At 36.1% G+C, this 14,600-nt stretch overlaps 1 protein-coding gene across 1 annotated transcript in view; it reads left to right on the top strand.

Moving 5' to 3' along the window:
* Nucleotides 1-5,492: 5,492 nt before the first annotated feature.
* The window catches only part of LOC308390881 (cadherin-related family member 1a), a 47,646-nt gene continuing 38,538 nt past the window's right edge, over nucleotides 5,493-14,600 (top strand). The window contains exon 1 of the mRNA XM_080873211.1: nucleotides 5,493-5,583. The gene's annotated coding sequence lies outside the window, so the exon portion shown is untranslated. The remainder of the gene's footprint in view (nucleotides 5,584-14,600) is intronic.

The raw sequence follows: 14,600 nt of genomic DNA on the forward strand, positions 1-14,600 counted from the left end.
GTGGGTGGGGTTGGGAGGAGGGTGGATAAGGGTGATAGCACCTTAAAACCAACCAAGCTGCAAAAGCAATGAATATTAAATTCACGCCTAAATAGCTGGGTCTATGTGAAGCATTACTGTATTATAATTTTAGATTTGTCAGTGATGGGACGCGGGTTTGAGTTGGAACAACAAGGCACGTCAGAGCAGTCTTTACTCCTCTGATAACGGCGGGGCTTCAAATTGATAATCTTAAATTATGAGTTTCGTTTTTTGTCCTCTTGGACAAATGCAAATGAAGTGTACTTCATTTGTGCTGGGAAGTGTGATAAGGTAAGACAGTAAAAATAGGAACATATAACAATTATAGGCAAGTGTAATATTCTCTTTACCCATCCATGTTACAGTGTGTGTTACAGAGTGTAAATGTTGAAGGACTCCCATCAGGCCATTGTATAAATTAGCCAAACCCTTACTGTGCCGAAATCTATCCCCAACTGTTAGAGTGAGAAAGCAGAGATTTTTCCCTCCGTTTTTAGATTTAATTATCTTTTGTTGTTCTTTTTATCTACCTTCAAGGATTGTCCTCAGTGGGGGGTTAAAAGAATGGGAAGTGAAAAAGACGAGGGGGGTGTCTGATAGCAAGAATTGGGTGTGTAGGGCTAGTTTGTCCTCCGTTTGATCTGATTCCTTACAATGACACAGCGGGAAATTAAATATGAAACTGAATTTAAACCACTGCTTAATGAACAACGGGAAAACAAAGTTGGCTCGATTCCAACCGAAGTGAAAGTCTTTAACTTCTCCTCAGAGCATTATCGCTTTAGTTCGGCTTAATCTGGAGTCATTTTTGCTTCATTTAATCACAACATTCAGGGAAGTGTTTGATGATCTGTAATAAAATCCCAATTTCAAAATCATTTGTCTTGCATCTATATTTAAAAAAAAGAAAAAGTAAAGAAAAAAGATGAGAAGTAAACAGACTTTGTAGTGTAAAACAATAGTGTAAAATCTTCCTTTTTGTTTGACATATAAGAGCTGCGCAGTGGCAAGTCTTCCCAAATATTGATTTAGTAGACCTTCAGGAAAAGCTTACTCATTCCCCTCTGAGAGAAACAACATGTGTAGAACATTACCTGAATTGATGTTGGTAAATAATTTAGTATCAACCTTTACTGTATGTGCAGTCATTCAAGGGAAGGTGCACATACTGTACAGAAAAGTGTTATTGGTTGTTCCGCTTGTTTTTCTTTGGTTTATGCTCTGTATTTCTACTGCTCTCGACTATAGTTTCTTGGTATTTACAAAAGATTGCAAATGCTTAAAAAGTATCTTGAGATTTTTTTAATTGATCGAACAATAACATTCTAAGACGCAATAAATAACACAATTACTGAAAAACTTATACTAAAGTTAATATTGTTCATACTGAGTTTCCTAACCTTGCTATTACCAACAGTATTATTATACCTGTAAACAAATCAGCAAATCCCTTTGTTTTTTACTGGTAGATTTAAGGGGGAATCATTTCAAAGAATACCGAGTGCAACAAAAACAGTGTGGAATGATGCCTTTGGCAGGTGAAACTGCTCCCCTGCCAAACTGTCACCATTTAGGCCCTGATAACGCAGGTAATTGCATTTCCAGAAGAGCAGGAGCAGATGAAACATGCTGTGGACAGATACTGCTGGCACACTGGCCCCTTCTGTTGGAAAATTTCATTTTTCCACAAGGAAGCCATGAATGCTAAGGCTGAATCCAAATCCGTTTTTCCGCACTTTATCAGTGTGTGGCCCACCAAGTGGGGAGATGGAGGTAATTCATTCAGCTGAGACTCACCACCCTAATCCAATTTCCAGCCTCCCCCAGCAAGAGATAATTACAAGTATTAAAGCTGTTAGGACAGGGGAGAAAGGGCCCTCTCTCTGAAACTCTGCTGCAGGCCCTGGAAATATCGACTGAGCGGGGGATTTCTGCTGGGAGAACTCAAGCTAAGGTATTGTTCAAAACTAAGAAAGTGTGTTAACTAATGAGGCAAAGGGAATCTCAAGGTATAAAAGGACACCCATAGCCACATGTCATAACAGACCCCAGGACTTTTTTTTTCTTTTTTTCTCTTTTTTCCTCGTGCATCACTTAAGCCTGCATGAACAATTGGTCATTTCATCTGTAAAGACAAGTAGGGTTTTCTGCACAATCAGTATGCATTTAATAGTCCTTGGGATGCCCCATGACTCTTACCTCCATATAAACTTCACAGTCAGATGCACAGGACTTTACTGTCATGTCAGTTTTTAAAAAAAGTTAAAATCTATATGGCTTTTAAAACTTCCAAACTAGTATCCACCACCCCATATAATATACACTTTTTCATTGTTTTCCTAGCTGTGGCCACTCCAGCATCGCATCCACCTACACATAAAACACTGGTAAACTATACCTTTCATGTCTTTGAAGCCACAATAGAGGACTGGGGTTGGAGCAACACAGAGGGTTTCTTTTTTCCACTGCTTAAACTTTGACTCTTCAAGACGCCGAAGCTGCATAGAGCTCTAATTAACGGAAGCAGAGACGCTTCTGCGCTCTCCCATTCAGTGCTCCACAATAGACAAACCTATGAAGCAGAACCGGGAATGGAATATTGAAGGAATGAATGGAAATGCACCCAAATAAGAGACCCAGTATCACCCCTGTCCACTCTTAGCTCCTGCTCTTTATTGTGTATCTTTGTTGAAGAGGGTCTGCCACAGGAGTCCCATTCTCTTTTAATTACTGGAGATCAAAGAGGCATGAAGAAAATGCATGCTTAACTAAAGAAAGGACTTTTTTTGTTTTTAGATTATTTGAAAAAATATTTGGACAAAAAGTTTTTAGACCTGGATGAACATTTTTTGAAGGCTATTGCCAACACTGCCGAGTCCTATAAACAGTTTTCGACTTTGCATACGGCTTTTTATTGCTATTAAAGTACATGCAAATATGTTAATAAATAGATAAGCTATGTATGCAAGATTTTATTAATAAAAGTAGATGTTTTGAATAGTTAAAAGCATTACATTGTGTAATCTTAACAATTCTGTATCAAACTACACTAATGAATCATTCGGCCCCACCTTACACCTTAAACCCAATCCTAAATTTCTTGAGATATCTCAGTAACAGAGAGGGGCTAAGAATAACTAGGCCTACAAGGGACAGCCATTGAATTCATCACTTTAATGTCCGTCTCTGTTTTATACATAGCAGTGACTATTAAGCTCATTCCTGTTACTTGAAGCTGAAGAAAATTATCGTTTTCCGTACCTCTCATTTTAGAGATGTCCCACTGCTCCATGCATATTTATACCAGCCATTTTAGAGAAGTGCTAATGCAGTTAATGAGACAAAAACTGCTCTTAACCCATTACTATTTAGGTGTATTTCGATACCAAGATGAGCCACTTATCCCTGTTTGAATGCTGTGGTAATTCAAGAAATAGCTTAAAATGTTTCTATTACGGGTTCCATCGAAAGAGAAGGAAAAGGGAATGATCTAATTCAGTTTTGATCCAGTTTTAATGGACAAAATTAAGTTTGGGGCCTTTTTAAGTCTTCCCCAGGCAGGTATAAAGTATACAAATTAAAAACCAGAAACACACTTGACTTCAAATTATATGAAACAGAAAGACACAATATAAAGGAAAGAAAACATAACTTATACAATAGCTGCAGTTAAATGCGAGATACCAATTGATACTTAAACATGCAGCATACTGAAATCCAGTAGCAGACAAGAAAATGTTAAGCTTCACCTCAAGTAAGTAAAAAAGTTTCAATATGCTGTACTTGCAATAACTGATTGTATATTACATCCAGTGGTGATTTAGTTGAATAATGATCTTTCAGTATAAAGTCCGCTCAGTTTAAATAAAGTGGGTGTTGCTAATCGCCCCTTTCTTTTAAAGCAAGTATCAAGAATGGTGTACTGTTGCTTAATGGGCAAAAATAGCCTAGCTGCTGATATCATTTTAAACAGTGACATGCCTATTTCTTACCAAGTATGTCTACTATTGTTTGCAGGCTTTATATCCTTGAAATATTACTAGCCTTGGTGCAGGCGGAAACTGCATAGGGTCTTGTGTGAAGTTTTTAATATGTCACAGGCATAGTGCTGTTTGGAAATGCAGTGTATTTTACTCAGCCCCCAATAATCTATTCTGTTCAGCCAGGCGCATACATTGACAAATGTTTCCAGCATTAGGTATTTACCTAGTGGAATGTAATGGATGTAAAGAGTTTGAAAATGCCTGGCGCACTAACAGCATGGGCAGTAGCAAGACTATCTAGCCTGAAGGAAAAAAATATACTATTCAAAACGGGATCAATGGTTCTGAAGGATGGTGTATTTGTGTTTGTGTTTGTGTTTGTGTGTGTGTGTGTGTGTGTGTGTGTGTGTGTGTGTGTGTGTGTGTGTGTGTCCATGGTCATTTTGTGCGCATGCACGTGTTTTTGTTTAGCTCTGTCTAAATATATGTGTGTATATCTGTTTGTGCTCTGAACCGCTGACTGTAAACTTACCATAAGTCACCCTAGACACAGTAATAGTTTCAGCACAATCCATGCAGTGGAAATGTAAATATGTTTCCTTATGCAAAGACGGTGTAGAGGCATTAATTGTCACAAAGTGTTCCTGTCTGAAAGAATAAATGTGCATCACCCAAAGAGTTGAGCGAGGAGAACTTACGGAAGGACTAGCAAACTGCAGGGTTTCTAGAAAACGATGGCTTGGCCAGGCATCTCACAAAGACCCTCAAGGAAAGTAGATTTTTTTAAACACGCCAAAAACTTCCTACTTACATTACATACATCATTTATTTATTTTCCCACAAGAAAGTAATTAATCTTCAGTTGTGTATTCTAAAGTTTGAATCCAATAATTTTTTACATGCTAGACTTACTGATTGAGATGTTGTAAAATCTGTTTCCAGCACCAAAAACTTTTTGTTTTCTTTCTTTTCATTATGATATAAATAATATATAGTATAGTGTAGTTAGTTAATATACAGCAACTGCATAACTTCCACTTGTAAAATGTAAATCACCTCAAATCACCAAAGCTCGCACATACCAAGGAAGAAAATCCAGGGACAAAAACAAAAGTGTTCAGTATGTCATGAATTTCTAACATCATTACCATGCAATAATGCAATAAGAACATTTTAGCAGCTGTATAAAAAAGAATTTAAGAATCTAACTCTCTATCTCTTTTTCTTTTTAGTTTAATTTAGTTTTCACGTTTAGTTTTGATGCCACGTGCTGCAAAAGTATTGAGGTTTCATATTATCTCTGCAGCCCTGGCAGGCTGAGAAATCTAAGTTTCTGGTGGGACAGAAATCTTTTTGGGACAGTTTGAAGGGGTTGATCCCCGGTTCAGCTTGAATTCTCTTCTCTTCATCTGTTAACTGATCCCTTTCTCTCTCCCTCTCTCTCTTTCTTTTACTCTCCCTGAAACTTCTTTTTCAGTCCTATAGAAGCTTACATCAACCGACTGATTCATTACATGTAACATGCATTTTGTCAGATTTACAGTGCAGGCGGCAGGACACTTTCAGGCAAAAAAAAGGGGTAAGCTCATTTTGATTTTATACGTTTTTATACTTTTCTAAATTATTGCTGTACAAGTGATTAGATTACTTAAAGGTCTGTTAACCTTTAAATAGATTTAGGAATACTTGGGTTCTAAATAGGAAGAAGAAAATCCAAGTATGGTACAGCTAAAAAAGAGGCAGGTCTTTCCCATCAAAAGTCTCATATATCTTTTAGAAATGTGATTTAAAATCCAGCCTACAACATGAGGGCTGCTATGATGTGCAGTCAATATATGGGTGGCACTCCCCATAAAGGCCTTGGCCTTCTTTCTGTGTTTTGATTTATTGTCACTGTAACTCAGCTCAGACGGACTCGTGAAACAGTCAGTCAGTCCACTGTTGACACTGTTTTTCTTATTTGTAGCACAAATTTTTTAGTCTTTTTGTTTCTTTTGTCTATTTATCATCCATTGTTTTCTGTACAACCCTGCCGCCTCTACTGCTAAATATTACAGTCCAATATTTTGAAACATAAGCCAGTAGAGAAGAGTCATAAAAGCTGTATTAATACCTTTGTTATGGATCTATTAGTTTATTATAATTCATATTACTAATGCAGTAATTCTTGGTTCTATGATTGAAAAGGAATTACCAAATAATTACTTACTAGTTTTTTATGATAGTGAACATTATAAAGATCAGTTTTAGTTGTAGTCGGGCTTTGATATATACTACTAGAAATAATTTAGTACTTAATAATAGAGAGGTGGACATGAAGTTCTTTTTATTTTAGATGTTTAATATCCTTATTTACAGTCTTTTTATAAACACTTATAGCAGATTTGTGTTCCACTTGTCAAATTTTTTAAGATTTAAGCATAGCACAGGTAACAATTGAAATTACATTTTGTTGGGAATTACCTCTGTTCAGTGTTTAGTTAACCTTGTGTTTTTTAAATTATTAGCATTTTTAATGACGGAGAAGACTGACCTTTACCAAAATCCCCCTTGTAATTTGAGCTCAGTGTTGCTCAGGATGAATTAAGTGCAAGTTAATGATTAAGCTATGAATCTATCAGATATTCAGCATGGGAAAGTTTTAGGGAGGAATGGCTTGGCTTGGCTCAACAATCATTAAAACGTGCTGACAGCGATGAGAGAACAAGTTCCCACTTTGATCCGATGACAGACCCGAGCTTAGCCTAACGTCATCCTTCTACTCTGGCTCTGCTCTCTCACTCTGAGTTTCACCTAGAAAAGCAGTCCACTTGAAAAGTGAAAACACTTCAAATATTCATGTGAAAAGAAATATGAGAAATAAGGACCGTAATCCACAAAGAGTGAAGTATCTGCATGGAAGGTGGTGTCATTTGAGTTTTCTTCTGCAAACTAGCAAAACAGAAATTACAGACAAAGAGACAGGTTTTGGTTGTATCATCAAAAAATATTCGTTTTTACATCTTATTAGGATGTTTATTGATTTTTTATTCAACTGAGACAAGCTAATTTTAACTTTTACATTTATTGAATGCATGAGGTTTGATTGATTAATTGATTTTTTTGTATAAACGCATAATACTAAATATATTGCCAGTAAATAATCCATTACTGATAATTATGACAAAGTAATATTCAAAGCTAGCTTAGCTATATGTGAACTCAAAGACAAACACCATTGATCTAAATTTGTGGCTTTTGTGTTTGCGAGAGTAAACTTTTTTTCGTTTCTTTTGAGAAGATTTATCAGCAGCCTGAATCATGTCCTTACTTGAGCCTCAGCAGTAGGTGACAGCAGTGTAAGTCAGTGCTAAGCAGCTGAACTGCTGTGGAAACCAAGGTCTTCTGCTGCCCCCCAGGGGCTTGTACAAGAGATCACAGACAGCTCTATGTTTCATAAAACACTCATTTGATGTGGTACAGCTTTAACATATGTGTCCAATCATGCCGATAGCACAGCTCTCATAAAGTGTTGTGGATATTGTGTGCTTGTAGAAATTTTGCTCAAAACGATGTAAAATGTTAATACATAAAATATAAATAAGGCATTAATTAATGCTTTCTGTTTCTATAATTTACTTTTTATTTTTTAGTTAAATAGCAGATATTTTATTACTGGGTAATCTTATCTTCTTGAATCTTGAAAAACATTCATAAAGGCAACCTACTGGATTGCTATATGGAACGTGCCTGAAAAAAAAATGAAATAGTGAAATGCATTAAGACACAGAAATGCTCATAACATCTGTTTCCTCTGTGTTACAAAGGATATTGCTTTGTAGCAAGCAATATGTGCCATCAGTGACTGGTGGAATAATATTTGTGCTCCCCCCTCAAACAGACACACTGTCAGAGAAGCACTTGTCTACATTTTGTAGTTTCTTGAGGAAAATAATTGCCTTATCTGCAACTGTCAAAATGATGAATGCCCTGGAGAGCACAGAGAATTGACTGATGGAATTGGGGGAAAATCTAATCCCTGATCTGAACACTTTGTATAATACATTAACCCCTCTGGTACAATAGGCTGCACAAAAACAGATTTGTATAGACTTGTAGAAATAAATTCAACAGAGGCTGAAGGATCGATAAACATCAGGAGTTATGGCATTGTCGGTACTGAGTCAAAGGGAGCGTTGCGAAAACATGAAGTGAGATGTATGCAGGAGTTGCAAAAAATATAAAACCATGCCAAACATATTGGCATTATCTAAATCATATAACATTTCAAATGATATAAAGCATAGCTGTGGTGTTACAGCATCCATGTAGCATACTAGTAATACATTAGAAAGATAATATATGATACCCAAAATTAAATTAATTAAACATAGCAGGTAATATGTAGGTAAAATAAAAAGTAAGTTAATGATTAAAAATTGGGCTCTTCCCCAATATATATTAAATATACAAACAATGTATTCTAATCATTGTTACTAAATTTTAACATTTAGTTTTACACATTTTTAACTGCATTAATCTGCAATCAATATATTTTGCAGTTCTGTGCTTGCAGCATGTAGAGCACATGTGCACAATTTTATTATTTTATTGAGAACAAGACATATAAAACGAAAAGCCCAATAAGATGCAATGAATGTAAGCATCACGTAAACATAGTTTAATGTTCAGTGCAATGAGTTGCGGGCCGACATAATGTATAGCAGCTGACAAATCTCCTTTTAGTTGTTTATGTTTTAATTACCATATGGTTGGAGTCAATGCAGTTTGGTAAAACAATATGTTCAAATTATTGTGATACAGTTATCACTTAGCCATTGTGTCCTGCACAATAAATACCATTTTCATTAATAAGCAATAAAAAAGCAAAATGTTCTGCTCCAAAGCAAAGAAGAGCAGATGGATTGTCATTCTATTATCGTATATTTTTATCATATATTTATTTATTTTTTAACCAAGTTGTTTGAATGCAATCTTATCAAAGTTGAATATTTAGGCTCGGCTGCAAAGAACATATTAAGTATAAGAATTCAGTGTTATAAATGAGCACACGTTGATATGCACAGGAGGATAATGAAATTATCCTGTGCTCTTCCTCTATCGGTCCACAAGCAGCAGAGTGTAAAATCTCACCCAGATATGAAGGGATTTGTCTCCTAATTAAAAACGATATTAACTTTTCATAACCTAATGTTCTGAAATGAAGTTTTCTAAAAAAACGAATGCTCAGAACCTACCTGTGAACGAGCTTTCCCTCTTTTTTGTCACACTTGGGTGGAATACATTATCCCCAATATTAGGAGAGAACATACCTGTAACAGGTTAATGACCTCACACTTTCCACACCATTTCACTTAGCGGGCCATAGCCAGGAAAAGCTAAATGCTTCACTCCCAGTTCACTGAATTATGAATCACCTAAAAGGTGAAGTGATTAAAGATTCAGCATTTTGTGGATTGGCCAATAGATGGTCTCTTTGCTGAGCTCTGGTGGGTTCCCTTCTAACATTAGCTGAAAAGTGTCTTGATATCCATTAGGGAGGACATAAATATTGGAAGAGGAGTACAAATAATCCAGAAATAACCAATCAAACTGTCAGAGAGAAATTACGATGTGAGTAATACTTAAAATCAACATCACAATCTCATCTGTAGCCATTAATAAATAAATAACACATTGGAAAACATTGAATCATGGGGATATTAGATTACCTTTTAATGAAATTATTTCCTTTTCACATTATTCAATCTGATCTTATTATTATTATAATACATTTAAAGATTATTTTCACAGAAAGAATCCTGAATTTATCAAACGTAGTCTAAAACATAGGCATTTTCAAACCAGCCGGTGCATACAGTGGCCTAGACGTGTCAGATTTCTTCAGCCTTATCCGTCCTGTAACGAGCACTGACAGGTCACATGGCACAAACTGAGATGTCTGAATAATTTGAACAAATGCTAAATCATTGCAAAGCAGCCAGAGAGATCAGCGATGTGAGAGTGAAGTGTTTGCACTTCCCCAAGGCTCAGTGGCATCTGTTCTACATGTGTGCAGTAAAAACATCCATGTTTCACTATATTAATCCCAATTAACTGCGCTAGTATTAGAGTAAATATTCAAATTTGAAGTGCTAAACTATTAATTGGCGTTGTTCTTTGCAAGAAATTAGCATTGCAGTGTAATGGGGGGATATTTAATGAGAATTCCTTTTGTTGGTGTCATCAAAACTTTCTAACATTTCAAAAACTCAGTCATCGTGTTTTGGAAAGCTCAGATTCAGTGTCTATATTGCTCAACGTGTTTGCCATGAGCAAACAAAATGAGCAAACAAATGAGCAAAATAAAGACTGGCTGAAGTCCGTTCTTAATTGTGTAAACCGGAGAGGTTTGAGTCTAATTACTGTCCTTTGGTTCAGCTTGAGGCCACCAGGGAGAGCTGTGCCTCAGCGTCACTGGAACAGTAATGATCACCCACTCCTTCAGATTTTTCTTTGCACTATCCCTCCACATGTGACCCTGAACTTTAGCACTTTAGCAGGAGAGGATAGAGATTTTGGCATTGAAATTGTCCCCTAAAACAATTTTGCATGACCCTAATGTGCTTTCATAAGGTGGGACTCAGGTTGGTTTTTTTTAAACCTGGCAGGGGAATTAAGTGCAAAAAACCTCTGCAGGCTGTGAGGTTGTCGGGGTCTGTTGCCTCTACTGGCCATTAACTGGGGATTAGTGCTGGTGGGTCACACATCTCTTTGAAGAGGTAATTCCTCACACTTCCTTGCTATAGAAAATCAGGAAGCAATCATAGAAAAAAAAAACATGCAGATGGTCCAGACAGGGAAGCCCGGGACCATTTTTATTCAATCACAATTAAGACTTGGAGTAGCTGCTGCCTTTGTGCAAACTTAGCACATCAGAAAATTACAGCGGACATCAGGATAAGCAGGAAATCCTCAGAGTCCAGTTAAAAACTGAAGGGGGGGAAAGGGTAGCAGTAAGATCAAATGTTTCTCTTTTTTCTTTGTTTATGAGCTTGTGGAGTCAACCTAACTCAGCATAGTTGCTTCACAGTTTCTCATATATCTGTCAACACAATATATTTGAGGGCATATAAGGCTGTAAATTGAACTATAAAAGTAGTCAGAGAGGGGATCATCATGATGTCACATTGAGAGGCTTAGAGAACTGAAAAATATGTTAGTGGGCATGAATTGGTCTTCTGCTGCCGGAAAACAGTTTTAGTTATTGTGGAATATATTTGAACATGCTGACCTCTGCAGGGACAGAAGGTTAATTTTCTCACAGGAAATAAAGGCTTTCTTTTATTATGTTTAATCCTTGTAAATTTAAAATACTTAACATGTTTTGTCTGTGGCGACCACATAAAAAAAGCAGATTTCTCTCTCTGGTTTGCTCTGGTGGTCTCTCTGGTAAACTGTTAGCATGTCGTCCAAGCCAACCTTACGGTGTTGTATATAGCACTGAGGCTTTGTTCACCTTCTCTGAGCTGTTTTCAGTATTTTTGTTTTTAAATCACTGACTTTGTAAAAACCAGGGGCAGCCTAAATTGAAGGTTGAAGATTTCACTTGTATTTAAAGTTTGCACATAAACTGAGAGTCTTGAGGCATTTTTAAGGGCTGCAGTTGTGCTGTGGTGCTTGCAACGGGTGTTTACTCATTTTAGGTTTACGTGCAGCCGAAACACAAACATATGAATTATCTCTTTTATGAGGTGCAGCCATGCCCTTGCAGCCCTGTAAGGAGTCTGTAAAGAGATTCAGTTGGGCTGTGTTATGTTTTATCTTTGTTTTGATTACTCACTTTTAAAAATTCTGCTTTATATCACATCATGTGTAAAACAGTATCATCAATACTTCAGCAGTATATCCAGCTTCTGGTGCTTTTGCAGCTGCGGGCTGGGAAAAGAAAAACTAGGAGCCAATAAACTAACTTTAAAAGAGATGTTGCTAAGGAAACGGCTGCAAAGCAAACAATAAAATAAATGTTTAAATGCTAAAGCAAAAAAGCAGATTCACACTTTTAGTGTCTATTTATTTTTATTGATGTTAGCCCATGGACCATATATTATATTATATTATATTATATTATATTATATTATATTATATTATATTATATTATATTATATTATATTATATTATATTATATTATATTATATTATATATGAACTATATTTGTAGCGTGAAGACATGTAAATTGTTATTTATAATATTTAGAAGTTTATTTTTTTATGTACATATTTATTTTATTTTTTATGTCTATTGTCTACCTTTAATGGTTTCATGAGTTAGTTCAACTTCACTGATATTGTGAGTTGTTGTATATTTGTACAACTGTATTTGTAACATCAGTGAATATAATTTAGTGTATACACTTAAATATCCTGTTAGTTTGAGTACATAAACTATGAGGTATGTTAAACTGCAAACTGACAAAACAGATTTGTTTCCTTTAGCCAGACACTAACTATGTGACTCCACTGGAGAGACCTCGTTGCCACAGTTACAGCTTCTACTGTTTAAACCTATTTCTGTCGGATTATCAGCCGTAGGGTAACATGTCAGTCTGCCAGAGATTAGCAGCATCTGTGAAAGACGAAAGTCAGGGGTGAGCATGGGTGCTGACTTATCTGCCTGTGAGAAACTGGTCATTTTCAAGCCATCTGGGAGGTCAGTGTGTCCAGAGTTAGAGCTTTGTTTAGTTTTCTTATGATGTAATTTAACCACACATCTCCTAAATTACTGTATGAGATATATTCATTATTGCCACTGCAAAAACCCAAAAAACCCCAAAACAAAAACACATTAAAATACAGTTTGTTTATAATTTATTATCGATCAGAGTCTCCTTTGTACATTTAGAAAGATTTTGTGAACCTTGGATCTAAACTAAATTGGTGTTTTACTATCAAGATCAACTGTGACAAATTACTTAGAAAGAGGAACAAGGGGTTCCATCATCTTAAGCTCAGCTTCTGCCATTGGAAAAGTAAAGAGAGATGTGTGTTTTCCCTCAGAGAGGCCTCTTTCCTGCACAAACGTACCAAGTAAACAGGGAAAAGCAACTCTTGAACTTTCTGTGGCCAAAGGACCACAGATATGAAGGTAGGAATGGCTGTTGGTCAGGTAGAAAAGAGAGTGAATTAGTGACTTGATTCCTAATCTCTAATTTAGGAACCGAGAATCAGGTTCCTAAATTGTTAAAGTGTACACAATAAATCACTTCCGAAGAGTGCTTGTTTAAAATTCCCATTTATCAATGCTCTGGTAGCTCATGAATTTAGAACCTTTAAAGTGAGCATTTTTTTTAATGGTTTACATAATGTAACAAAAAACCCTGCACTGTCTGTCATCTCAAGAGGCTAATCACACTGGTGCTTATCTGTCATCAGGCATTAATGAAGGGTCCTAGCCTTACCACCTGTTCTGCTTATTCTATTGCTGCGCAGATGTTTTTGTATTTCAAGGGGCATTGCTTTGCCCAGTATGTGTAGCACTTGTCCAGTTTGCTAATAATCAATGTAACTATAAGAGACTTATGTGTTTAAAAGTGTGCACACCTGAATCTGTCCTCGCAGGGACATTTATGTGCACCACAGCAAACACCTGCCTTTTATACTTCTCTACAACAGAGGTAGAGAGGTGCTTCCAAGTGGACTGGCAAACTGCATGTCATATAGTTTATGATGTTCAGTGCTTTTATTTTCATGACTTTGTGGGTTTATTATTTTATCCCCAAGAGAATTAACAGCATAGGACCCACGTACATATTGCATATAAAATTCTGATAATTCAGACAATGACAAATGCACTTTCTAAATTTTCTTTCAGCTCTCTATTTTACATATTATAATATAGTGTTAAACATACAGTAGTATAATCCATTACACTTTGCTATGGTATCATAACTTAAAATTATGAAATTCATTTTTAAAGAGTTTTAAGACAAAAATGAATCGAACATGTTTTAAATTACTTCAGAAAAATACATTTCAAATATGAAATGTCAGTCAAACTCAGACGATTTGAACACCAGAGGCCAATTTGGCAGCAATCGACTGCTTTAGTTAAGAGTTCTTTAGCTTGGAAAAAACTTCATGATTCAAAGTAGCAACAACCTTTTTAAGCTGCAGAATAATTAACTGAACCAAGTATGTAATTTTATCAAAAACAATGTTTTCATTAATAAATAACAGCCAAGGAATGGTCACTAACTAAATTTAGTTTTAGCTGTTGCAAGTGCTAAGTGCCTATATATAGTTAAGAAAGGGTCTTTGTTATTTTATGAGTGGTGCCACCTTACTGACTGAGAACAACCATGCAGCACTAGCAATGGTGTCACATTATTTAAAGTTAGCATAGAGTATAGCTGCTGTTGACTGGCACTGTATGAAAACATATCTTTTGTCAATTTTTTACTAACTCTTGCCCTTTGTAAAGGATACAGTGTAGCGTATACATGCAGCGCAGCAGTTCTGCTGCACTATTGTTACTGTAAACCACTTTGGCTTATGTAAGACAAGCTTACTTCTTGCGGTGGGAATAATGTCAGTAAATCTTTCCAATGTCCTGTTCACA

Source organism: Rhamphochromis sp. 'chilingali', assembly GCF_963969265.1.
Source record: "Rhamphochromis sp. 'chilingali' genome assembly, chromosome: 22".
NCBI lineage: Eukaryota > Metazoa > Chordata > Actinopteri > Cichliformes > Cichlidae > Rhamphochromis > Rhamphochromis sp. 'chilingali'.